Here is an 11,522-nt window from a genome sequence, read left to right as displayed (position 1 = left end):
CACACACACACACAATGGAATTCTATGCTTCCATCAGAAAGAATGACATCGCCCCATTTGTTAGGAAACGAAAAGACTAGGAAAAAATTATATTAAGTGAAGTAAGCCAGGCCCAAAGAAACATAAATCCCATGGTTTCCCTTATTTGCAATAACTAGTACATGTGTAGGACACTCAGAAAAGGCCAAAAGCCATGTACATATGACCAGATAAGATGATGCTAAGTGACACAGAGGTTTTATCTTTGCTGCTGTTGTTCTTAGTGTATTTATAATGTACTGTGTGATTTTTTGTTTCTTTGTATGTTCCTCCCCCAAGGTATAACCCTGTTTTCACTGTATTTGATGTCAGTGCCCTGCATCTTGTATATATACTTCTCTAGCTTGGGGAGGGGAAGGGAAAAAACAAAATACTTAAATAGGGATACAGGCTGACCCATTGTAACAATGAGATAGATGTACAAGACACTATGTTGAAAAGCGAACTTTACAATTTAGGGGGAAGGTGGGAGTGTAGTTGTGGAGGTGGGAGGGAAGGGGAAAAACAAAGGAAGAGGTAACAATGCTTGATAGGAAATGTACTCATTACCTTCCTCATGTAACTGTAACCCCTCTGTACAATATTTTTACAATAAAAAAGTATTTTTTAAAAAGAAAAAAAAATCAAGCTGAAAAATGCAAAAACAAACTCCAAAAAAACAAAAAACAAACAAAAAAAACCCCATAGTCTGGGTCAGATATCAAACTCCCAAATTCAAAACTATTATAGGAAAATCAGTCTGGAGGGTTTTTTGGTAGGAGAAGCATCATGAAATTTCTGTAAAGACTTCCAGATAAGCATCTTATTTTGAATGTTAGGTAGGTCTGCTTCAAGATGAATTCAAAGGAGTGATTCAGAGACCCGATCTCCTCAGGAATCTCTCCCCATAAGTCTGCAAGTGCCTGGGCTGGGAAGGTGGCTCAGTGGTAGAGCGCTTGCCTTGCATGCCTGAGGCCCTGGGTTCGATTCCTCAGCACCACATAAGCAGGGGGAAAAAAAGCTGGAAGTGGTGCTGTGGCTCAAATGGTAGAGTGCTAGCCTTGAGCTGAAGAGCTGAGGGACAACTCCCAGGCCCAGAGTTCAAGCCCTACGACCAGACCCCCCCCTCCAAAAAAAAGTCTGCAAGTGCCTCTAGTAGGATACTGCCTTATCTCTCTTTACAATCTCTGAACCTTTTCAGAACCTAAACCAATTTTCTGAGTAATTATTATCATGACCTGATCTATACAGAGTATTATTTCAGTTAATCTGTGACACCAAACCATATCTGTATGTATATTTCCTTGTTGCTGTCATTTAATTTTAAGCATGTAAAATTAGTGTAGATTTTAATTTATCACACTCAAGTGCAAAAATATGTGCTATCTCACATTATTTCTTAAATAAACTTATTTCTCACCTCAACATTCTTGCAAGGATGGGGAGAAATTCTATCAAATATGGGCTTTAAGGTTGCTTATTCTATTTTCTGTTTGTTTTAAGAGAAGTTCTCTCTAAGCTATCGAAGCTAGCCTCCAGTTCACAATCCTTCTGTTTCAGCCTCCCCATTGGTGGGATTACAGACATGTGCCACCAGACACAGCTCAAAACTGATTTCTTCCTGATCCAGGATCACCAAGGGAAAGATAGGCTCTGCTCTGATGCCTTTGAGCTTCTCATGGCCTCCTAAGGTTTCCTTAGAAGAGGAGGCTACGTTGATGTCATTATTGAATACCGAAGACCTCTGTCAAGGTTGAGAACAATAGCTTTTGTCAAATAGCTGCACCCAGCTACTATTTTGTGTCAGAAGGGCCTGTGTCTACTTGCATGTTATGCCTGTGTTTAGAACTTTTCCCCAGTTGTCAGGACTCTCTTCTCCCTGCTGAGAGTGCATTCTGCTTACACTCTGAGTCACTTAGAGTTCTCACCCTCCAAGACATCCATGCAGAATTTCTGTGCCAGGCACTTCCAAGACTCACCAACATTCATCTTACTTTCTCTGACAGGGAAGTCAATAGGACAGATGGGTTTCGCCAATCATTCTCTTATTAATTCGCACTGTTACATATTCTCTGCGACTCTTCCCACCAAACTAACTAACATTCTCAACCATATCATATTCCACATCAGTTTGAGGCTCTTGCACGTAATTTAATGTAGTCCCCTTTCTCCCTGAGAAGGAGGAGGACAGGGGAAGTCAAGTTGCGTGGGGACCACAGAGCAATGATAGTACCTGGACTGTTTTTCCTAAATGGTAAGATGGATTTACCTTAAGAAGATGTAGGGATCTGGGCGCTGGTGGCTCACGCCTGTAATCCTAGCTACTCAGGAGGCTGAGATCGGGGGATCATGGTTCAAAGCCAGCCCAGGAAGGAAAAGTTCGTGAGACTCTTATCTCCAATAAACCACTCAGAAAACTGGAAGTGGTGCTGTGGCTCAAGTGGTAGGGCTGAAGAGCTGAGGGACAGAGCCCAGGCCCAGAGTTCAAGCCCCATGACTGACAATAAGGATAAGCAGAAGCAGAAGCAGAAGAAGTTGTTGTAGGGAGGTAGAACATCTCTCCTCAGCCATTTCAGACTCCAGTTTCTACCTCACAGGCCAGGGGAGGAAGGGACGTGTGTTGGGGGATGGGAATGCAAGCTGAGCTAAAAGCTGCTCACCAGATGTGCACCTCCCTGCCTGCACCAGATCCATGAACACACTCTTTATAAATTGTGGCTGTCTTGAGTTCACATCAATTAGAGAAAAGCCAAACCTTAACTTGGAAGAAAATCCTCCTGTCTCCATGAAACATTTATCTACTTTTCCTTTGCCTTTAATCAAATGTCAGTGAGGCCATCTAACTTTTCCATACCACTCACTGTCCTTGCTTATTCTGTGAACTCAGGAAAAACACAAAAACAACCCCCTCCCACATACACCCTGGCATACATTCCCTTACTCTTTTCATTTCTCAAATGAATGTAACATTGTTAATTACACTTTGACAAACTCGCCCTCATAGCTATCTGAGACTTATTACAAGAGAGAACTTTAAGAATTACCTCATATCACCTCTTAAATCTGTAAATGTGTGTGTGCACACAGGCGTGCACATCGGTGTACACACGTGCATTTCAGACCCATAGACACAAGCACACTGACTTGTTCACAGAACTGGTGTGTAAAGAATCAGCCCCATCGACCATTTTATTACTGTTTGCACATTTGGTGCAGAACAGCAGTGAAGGCCCCAGTGTCTGCAGCAGCTCCGGCAATTAGCACTGAATGAAACAGTCATAAATAGTAATTAGCCATTCCCTCAGTCATGTCCCAAAGCCTTTAAAAAATCCACAGAGAAATCAATGCATTCTTTTCTAAAGACTTATTATAGGCGCACCACCCACTCACCATCATTGCTCAGAAAAGCAGCTCAGAGCAAAAGTAGGGTTGTGGCTGCTCCCTAGTGCTTGTGTGCAAGGTCCTGGCAGGGAGAAGGAGGCCCCAAGGATTTGAGAGTAGGGTATTGCATAAACAAAAGTCAGCAAAACATTCATTCCCAGGTTGTGGTGGGTCTTTGAGAACTGAGCATATTCAATACAGGAGGATGCTGAGATAGCATCTTAATTAACCTGGAGTTGCCACCTCCCCTGCTCTACCTCTGGAGCCAGTGGAAATGGAGATACTGTGTGAGAACCTCATTGGTAAACTCTCAGCATGCAAGTGAAGCCACTGGTCTCACATCACTCCTTCTATGCTAGGTAGTAGTGGAGAATGTAGAAATTAGACCTCATGATCACAAGGGCTCAATGGCTAGTTACATATGGTCATAGGAAATGCTGTTTATCAAAATGAACCCCAAGAAATGGAAACAAGAGGCTTTTTATTGTACAATTTGGAAGGGTTCTTTTTTTTCTTTATCTTTTTCTTTTCTTTTGTTTGGTTTATTCCCTTTTGTCGCTATTTTTGATTTCTGTATACTTTGTCTTGTATGTAAGTTTATCTGATTTGGGGAAGGAAGGGGAGGAATAGAAATGGTGGGACAAAGGGTGAACCAATTCAGCAGTGACACTCACTAGACACTGTGTTGGAGATTAACTATACAACTTGAGCAGAGAGGGAAAACTGAGAGAAAATGAGGGAGGGGATAACACTGTTCAAAAAGAAATGTATACATTACTTGGCTTATATAACTGTAATCCCTCTATACATCACCTTTACAATTAAAAAAAAGAAGAAATTATTCCTCATCTCCCTTCTTAGAAAAACTGTACTTTGAAACCTTGTTAATGTGTCTGTATGTTGCTAAGGAGTTTGCAATAGTGACAATGAAGCTTTGTCTCATAATACACAGACAGTCCAGGCTAGGAACTGAGAAGTTTGGATGTGATCATTCTAATTCACCGAGCCATAGATCTGGAATAGGCCTTGAACACTTATCTGGCTTACTCCTGTGGCTTAGGCTGCGCCTCTTCCATTCCATTTCAAGCAGATTTATGTACACTAGAAGCCTGAGCTCAGCCTTTTCGCACCAGCAATTGAGTCCCCTGTATAATCATTCACATGGCACTTAATCACAGTATTCTGGGAAACGTGGGCCAAGCTTCCGCAGGGGCCTGAACAATGACTGCCAGTGTTTCTTCAGTTTCTGAGCACTTTGTGATGCCCAACACCAGGCATTAGAAATGCCGACCTAAACATTTCTCCCAATCCTATCTTCCATCTTTTGTTTTTTTGGTTAGCATTACCTCCTGAACACTTAGGTTTTTATGTTCCTACACAACACACACACACACACACACACACACACACACACACACACACACACACATACAGCTTAGTAATGATGTTGCTTATTGATGTGCTCCCATCTTCTAGAAACAGCCTGTTGAAGTACTGATAGAGACTAAAATCTGACAGCTGTACCCCAACTCTGAACTTGCCATGGATGAGATTTGTGACCATGAGCCTGCTGTATCAGCTCTCCAAGTCAGGAGTAAGCAATCCCAGCTACCTATTAACAACACCTGGAAGTCTCAGAGCACTAGAACCACACATACACACACATCACCGGTACTTTTTCTTCATGATTCCAGGACAGAACATAACTCATATCAATAAATTAAGTGTGTGAATAAAATAAAAACACACAGGGCTGGGAAGGTGGCTCAGTGGTAGAGTGCTTGCCTTGCATGCATGAGGCCCTGGGTTTGAAATAGGAAAAAAGAATAACATATAAAAATCTTGAGCAAATATGTTCATTTCATTCTCGGTGTGTTGGGAAACACGATGTAAATATGAGCTAGCAGTCATAAAGAAAAGCTACCAAATCTAGACACTTGAGCTCCTAATATCCTACTTGAAACTGCCTAGTCCAATCGCCTTTATCATTCTCAGGTGCTGTAGAAGGTGATCTACCTATGCCCATCTGTAAGGTAGCTGTCAACCTTTGCATTTTATGTTGTGACTGTAGGCTTTTAAAACATGCACATGTGCTAATTACAGACATTGAGCACTTCCCAAAAGATGCCATTCTTCTCCTGAAAACGGGTAGTAGAATTTGGCTAAAGTGAGGCTTTAGGGAGAGAAGGAAAACAATCCAGTTTGGATAGGGCAAGGGAAACAGGGAGCATTCCATGGAAGCCTGATTTGTGGATCTCTACTGCCCTCCTCAGAGGAAAGGCTGACAGTGGGGTTGCAGCTACATGAGGAGGGAAAGGAGGCCTCTCCTTCCTGCACCCAAAATTTTCCTGGGGAAACAGCATCAGAGCGGAAACTGTTCGGGAGATAGCAATAGGCTTTTGAGAGTTAAGAGAATAATCAAATCCTGTTCATAATTATTCCAACCAATACTGATCTAATCTTTGCTTTGCCACAGGCCAAAAAAAGGGGGGGGACTCTATTTGAGTACATTATGAGAGCCACTTTCTCACCTTTACATAAGCTGTTCACCCTCTCTGCCCCATCCCCCCTTAGCAGGACATTTCTAATAAGTGATATATGTTTTTGATAAAAGCCACCTTTGGCTTTTCACATTTTACTGGGTCATTAAAGCCTTCGTGTGGGATGCAGTGTGAGGACATTCTCTATCTTCGTGTACTTTCTTCTCCTTCACCTCTCCTCCACTCTGCCTTTGCCCTAATCTCCCCGTTAAGCAGATTTCCATTTTTCCATACAAAAGTCAATCATTTATAAAGGCCTACCTCTGAAAAAAAATCACTCTTCTGTGACACCTTCTCCACACCTTCCTGGTAATAGCCATCTTTAGACATACTCATGTAAACCATTAAATATGAAAGACTAAAATATACTCACCTCCTTTCTAGAAGCAATCCCCAATTTCATTCCCCAAAGGAATAAAAAGCAAAACTAAAAAAGAAAGAGAATGTACTCTTTGCCTGACTTGTGTAACTGTAATCTCTCTGTTTTTAGCATTTTTCAAGTGAAAATAATATTTTAAAAAGGGAAAGAAAGAGAATAGGACAGAAGACAATACCATAGGAGAAACATTATCATATGCCAGTATTGGGGCTTGAACTCAGGACCCTGCATTCTAACCTGGTGTCTTTGCTCAAGGCTGGCACTCTACCACTTGACCCACTCCTCCACCTAAAGCTTTTTTAAAATCTAATTGGGAATAAGATTCTTGTGGATTTTTCTGTCTGAGCTAGATTTGAATCATGATCCTGATCTCAGCTAGGATTACAGGCAGAAGTTACCATACCTGGCTTCATAGGAGAAACTTTGTCTTCATTAAAAAGAAGAGAAAACTCTGTCACAGCTTAATGGGTGAAATAATGATAAGAAGAGCATTGTAAGGGGTTTTCTTTACCAGGAAAATTTGTCCCAAATATAAATGTGGGCAATTGGAGAATATGTTGAGACACTGTGAGAATGGGAGAAGATAAACCTAACATATCATAATAGGTGCTTAAAAATCTTCATTATATTAAGAAATAGCTATACTCATATGTTTGGGGATATGCAAAGTAAATCTCAGAAAATAAACAGCTAGCCAAACTTAACATGGTAGCCTCCACTCTGTGCCTTCAAGTGACTCAGGACTCAGGGCCCCCAGTTCTCATTTGGCATTTTGCTCAAGGTACTTTGCTCCATTGTACAGCTTTTTGCTCTTTGGTTGGAAGTAAGAGAGTCAAAGACTTTCCTGTTTCAAAGCTCAATCTTCAGATCCTAGCCTCCTGAATAGCTAGGATTACAGGTGTGAACCAAAGGTGTCTGGCTCAAAACATAATTTTTAGCATGTTAGTTACCTTGTTTAACTCAGATCTATTGTCATTCAAGTACAGTCCATAAAAGGCACCATGTCTAATATAGCTATGGATATATCTGGTAGGATCAAGTCTAAACTTTCAAACCATGCTTAAACTTGGACCCTAATCTATGAATTTTCCAAAAATGTTATGACACTGGCACTAAAATTTTATTTGCCATGTAACAAAGTGGTTTATGAATAGAATGCATCTTGATCAATATCACCCCTTTGAACAATCTCACCCATCCCTTCCCTCACTCTTCTTAATTTTTTAGGACAATACAAGAAATTCCTGACTGCATCTCCCTCTCTTCTCTTCTTCACACTGTCTACTCCTTTTCCCCAATCCATGACTAATTATGTGCCTTTTTTTTTTTTTTAGGACAAACTGTTCCTGAGTGCTTGAGTAAAGTCTGTAACTCTTAGCCCTAAAACATTTGCTCACAGCTCATACTTAAATACAGCTTAAGATGAGCTCCATCTCCAGACATGATGATTTATGAAGTATTATGGCATACTTTACTGTCTTGTCATCACATAATAACTGCTTGGCCAATTAAAGGTTTGAGTAACTGCTCAGTTGTCTTGCTAATCAAACAAATAAATGCTAAGAATTAAAATAGTAATAAGATAGTTTTATTAAAAACATGGGGAGGGGCTGGGAAGGTGGCTCAGTGGTAGAGTGCTTGCCTTTCATGCATGAGGCCCTCAGCACCACATAAGCAAAAAGAAAAAAAGCCGGAAATGGTGCTGTGGCCCAAGTGGTAGAGCGCTAGCCTTGAACTGAAGAGCTGAGGGACAGCACCCAGGCCCAGAGTTCAGGCCCCACGACTGGACCCAAAAAAATAAAATAAAATAAAAATAAAAACATGGGAATTACTATTACTATTAAATTTATAATATCTAGCATCCATCACATGCACAAAATTTTACACAAAATGATTTTGGTTTGCTTTTAGCAAAAATCTAGAGACAATGGATTATGGACAGTGGATTTACAGCTTTTTGCTCTTTGATTGGAGATAAGAGTGTCAAAGACTTTGCTGTCCAGGATAATTTAAAAGCTCAATCTTCAGATCCAACCTGCTGCTAATATTACAAGTGTGAGTCACAGGTGCCTGGCTTGAAAGGTAATATTTAGCTGGTTAGTTTCCTTCCTTATGTCTATCCACAGAGGATGGTTGAAGGAGTAGATAATTTTCAGTCACTGAGATGACAATTTCAAAGACTGAAAAGATGTGGGGGAAATGATCATCATTCAATAATTTAAAGACAAGGCATAAAAACCTTTACAGAATATCAGTCAGTTTCATAAAGTGCACCTAAACACACACTATATTCACAATAGAGCTATCTATTCCTGGATGGTGAGATTGTGGCCAATATTTATTTCCTTTATACCTTTGTATAGTTTTCAAGTATTACACCATAAAATGTGTTATATATCTTTTTAATAAAAAATAAACTTAACAATGTCATCTTCTCAGCAACACTTACAACCTCATGGACCACATTCCACCAAGCAAGGAAAAGCAGATGCTGAGGGCAATTTCCTTAATTCCATAGAGAGTTGAAGTTCTGATTCAATTAGAGAAAAGAACATCACTTACTCTTTCCTCCCCCACCAGCTGTTTAATATATGTTGTCAACATAGAGGGGTGGAAGAAACCATATCATGTGCAATGCTCAATCAAGAAGAAACAGATCCATTTTAAAAGGGAGGATTTTGAAATTATTATTGTTGTTCACAATACTTCGGCTGTTGTACTAAGCAATACCTCTTCTCTCTGACCCGCCTCATTCCCTGCTCTGTCCTCACATGTCTACCTGGGAAAATAAATCAAATTATGCCAACAACAAAAAAAAAAAAACACAGTATTCTCCAAAGAGAGGCACTGTGTCTTTCCTTTTAGTCTAGATTGTGATGGAAGAAGGCACAGGGGACCTTCACATTGAATATCTCTAAATGTAAAGCCTTTGGAAATAGCAGGCAGCCTCTCCAGCCCCAAATCATGTACAATTCCCATTAATGTTAATAAGAGCTATATGGAGGAATGAGGGAAAACCATTCCCCATGTTGTTTTATTACATTCTTATTTTATGAACTGGTCTCTTAGATGATAAATCAGTGCTACTGAGAAACCATAATTCTTTAGGGGAAAACCTTCGTGAAATTTTCCTTCTTTATTGTCAAAAAAATAAGTAAAAGTCCAACAGAACTTAAAGCTAAGTTTAATGTTTTTAACCAGTGGTAACCATCATGCCAACGATGAAACTTCAGTACAGCGCTGACTTCATCATTCATCCTTAGTAGTAACTACAGATTTGCTACAATTAAAAAAAAATTTGCCTGAGGGAACTACCATTGTATTTTACAGATATCTACTCAGCAGAAGACAAGTGGATAACCCAGAATCACACCATGCCTACCAATCAATCAGGTCTAACGACCAAGAAAGATGTCTCAGAATCAGCACTTGGCAGAAATTCAACCAAGGCGCCATCGCCCAATCATGACCACCCTGGGATGGCTTTACTGTCTTAATTCCAAGAAAAGAAGTATAGTGATCCATTCCTCAGTCCTCCAAAACTTTTAACATTCCTATAGCCTTGATCCTACACTGCAAATATATCCTTGTCTACTTACTTACTTTTTGTTGCCTTACCAGTATCAAGGTTTGAATACAAGGTTTCCTGCTTGTCTGGCTTGCTCTGCTGGTGCTCTTCACCTTGAGCCATGCCTCCAGCTCTATTTTTTGTTGGTTGTTTTAGAGATGGAATCACAAGAATTTTTTCCTAGGGCTAGTTTTGAACTGTGACCCTTTGAATTTAGTCTCCTAAGTAGTTAGGATTACAGGCATAAGCCACTGGGTAACTGGCCATTTCTGTTATTTCTTGGTGTCACACACACACCCTGATCATGGTTTCTGTGTTCAAATAACAGTCTGAAATTCTTTTTAAAAGTTTCTTTCTCATGATGCCCACTTTGCTCTCTAAAGTCTCAACAAATAATTTATAATCTGTTCTTTATTGTTCCTTCCCCACTCCCTTTTCTTCTCTTGGAGACAAGATTCTGCCATGGAAATCAGGAGGTCACTACATAGCCAAAGCTATCTTCAGATTCTTGTTCTTCCTGCCTCTGTTCCCAGGCATGCACGACCACACTCACCCAGACCCTTGCCTTTGAGAATATGATTTTTCAGAGTGGTTTTAGGCTCAGAGAAAAAATTGATAAGAAAGTACAAAGTTCTCATATACTATCTGCCCCTACACAAACACACACACACATACACACCCACCCTTCTGCTTATTGATATCCTTCTACATACAATGGTCAGATTTATTGCAACCAAAAAACCTACAAATCATATTCACCTACAGCCCACAGTTTATGCTAAAGTTTACTAATGGTTCTGCGTGTTTCATAGTACATATTTGCTAAATGAATCCACCATTGTAGTACATCATATGGAGCGTCTCGATGACCTGCAAATCCTCACTGCTTAAACAATAATCTGTCCTTCCCACAATCCCTGGAATTCTCTTGCCTTTTTACCATTTCTATAGTGAGTCTTTTTCAAAAAGTCATGTAATTGGAATTATCCAGTATGTAGTCATATAGTCATTTTTTTCCAGATTGGCTTCTTTGTTTTTGTACTATGTACTTTGTGTGTCTTCAGTGTCTTTGTATGGCTCTATTGGGTACACCTCACTAGTGCTGAATAGTATTCCACTGTATGGATTACAGGTGTTTTCTCCTTACTCACTGAACAACATCTTGATTGTTTCCAAGTCTTATCACCTACAGAAATATCCATATGATGGTTTTGTGAATAGACATGTCTTCATTTGTATAGACAAGATTCCAAGGAGAATGATCTTGTGATCATTGATCATGATGATCTGATCCTGTGATAAGAACCTGCTTAGCTCGTAAAAGCGGTGAATCTGCTTTCCAAAGTGTCTGTACCACTTTGCATTTACACAAGCAATGAATGAGAATTTCTCTTGTTCCAAATCCTTGTCAGCATTTGGCATTGTCAGTGTTTGGAATTTTGGTGAGTCTAATAAGTATCTCATCACTGCTTTAATTTACAGTTCCCGGGTGTAATGTCATTTTGAACATTTTCAAATGTTTACTTACCATCTGTACACTTTAATTTTCTTTGATGAAGTGTTTTGCTCAGTGTCGAGTCAGGTCATTCATTTTCTTATTGGTAAGTTTTAAGAGTTCTTCATAGACGAATATCAG

This window comes from Dipodomys spectabilis, unplaced genomic scaffold (genome assembly GCF_019054845.1).
Source record: "Dipodomys spectabilis isolate Male_0828 unplaced genomic scaffold, ASM1905484v1 ptg000085l, whole genome shotgun sequence".
Classification (NCBI taxonomy): domain Eukaryota; kingdom Metazoa; phylum Chordata; class Mammalia; order Rodentia; family Heteromyidae; genus Dipodomys; species Dipodomys spectabilis.
This window is presented reverse-complemented; position numbering follows the sequence as displayed.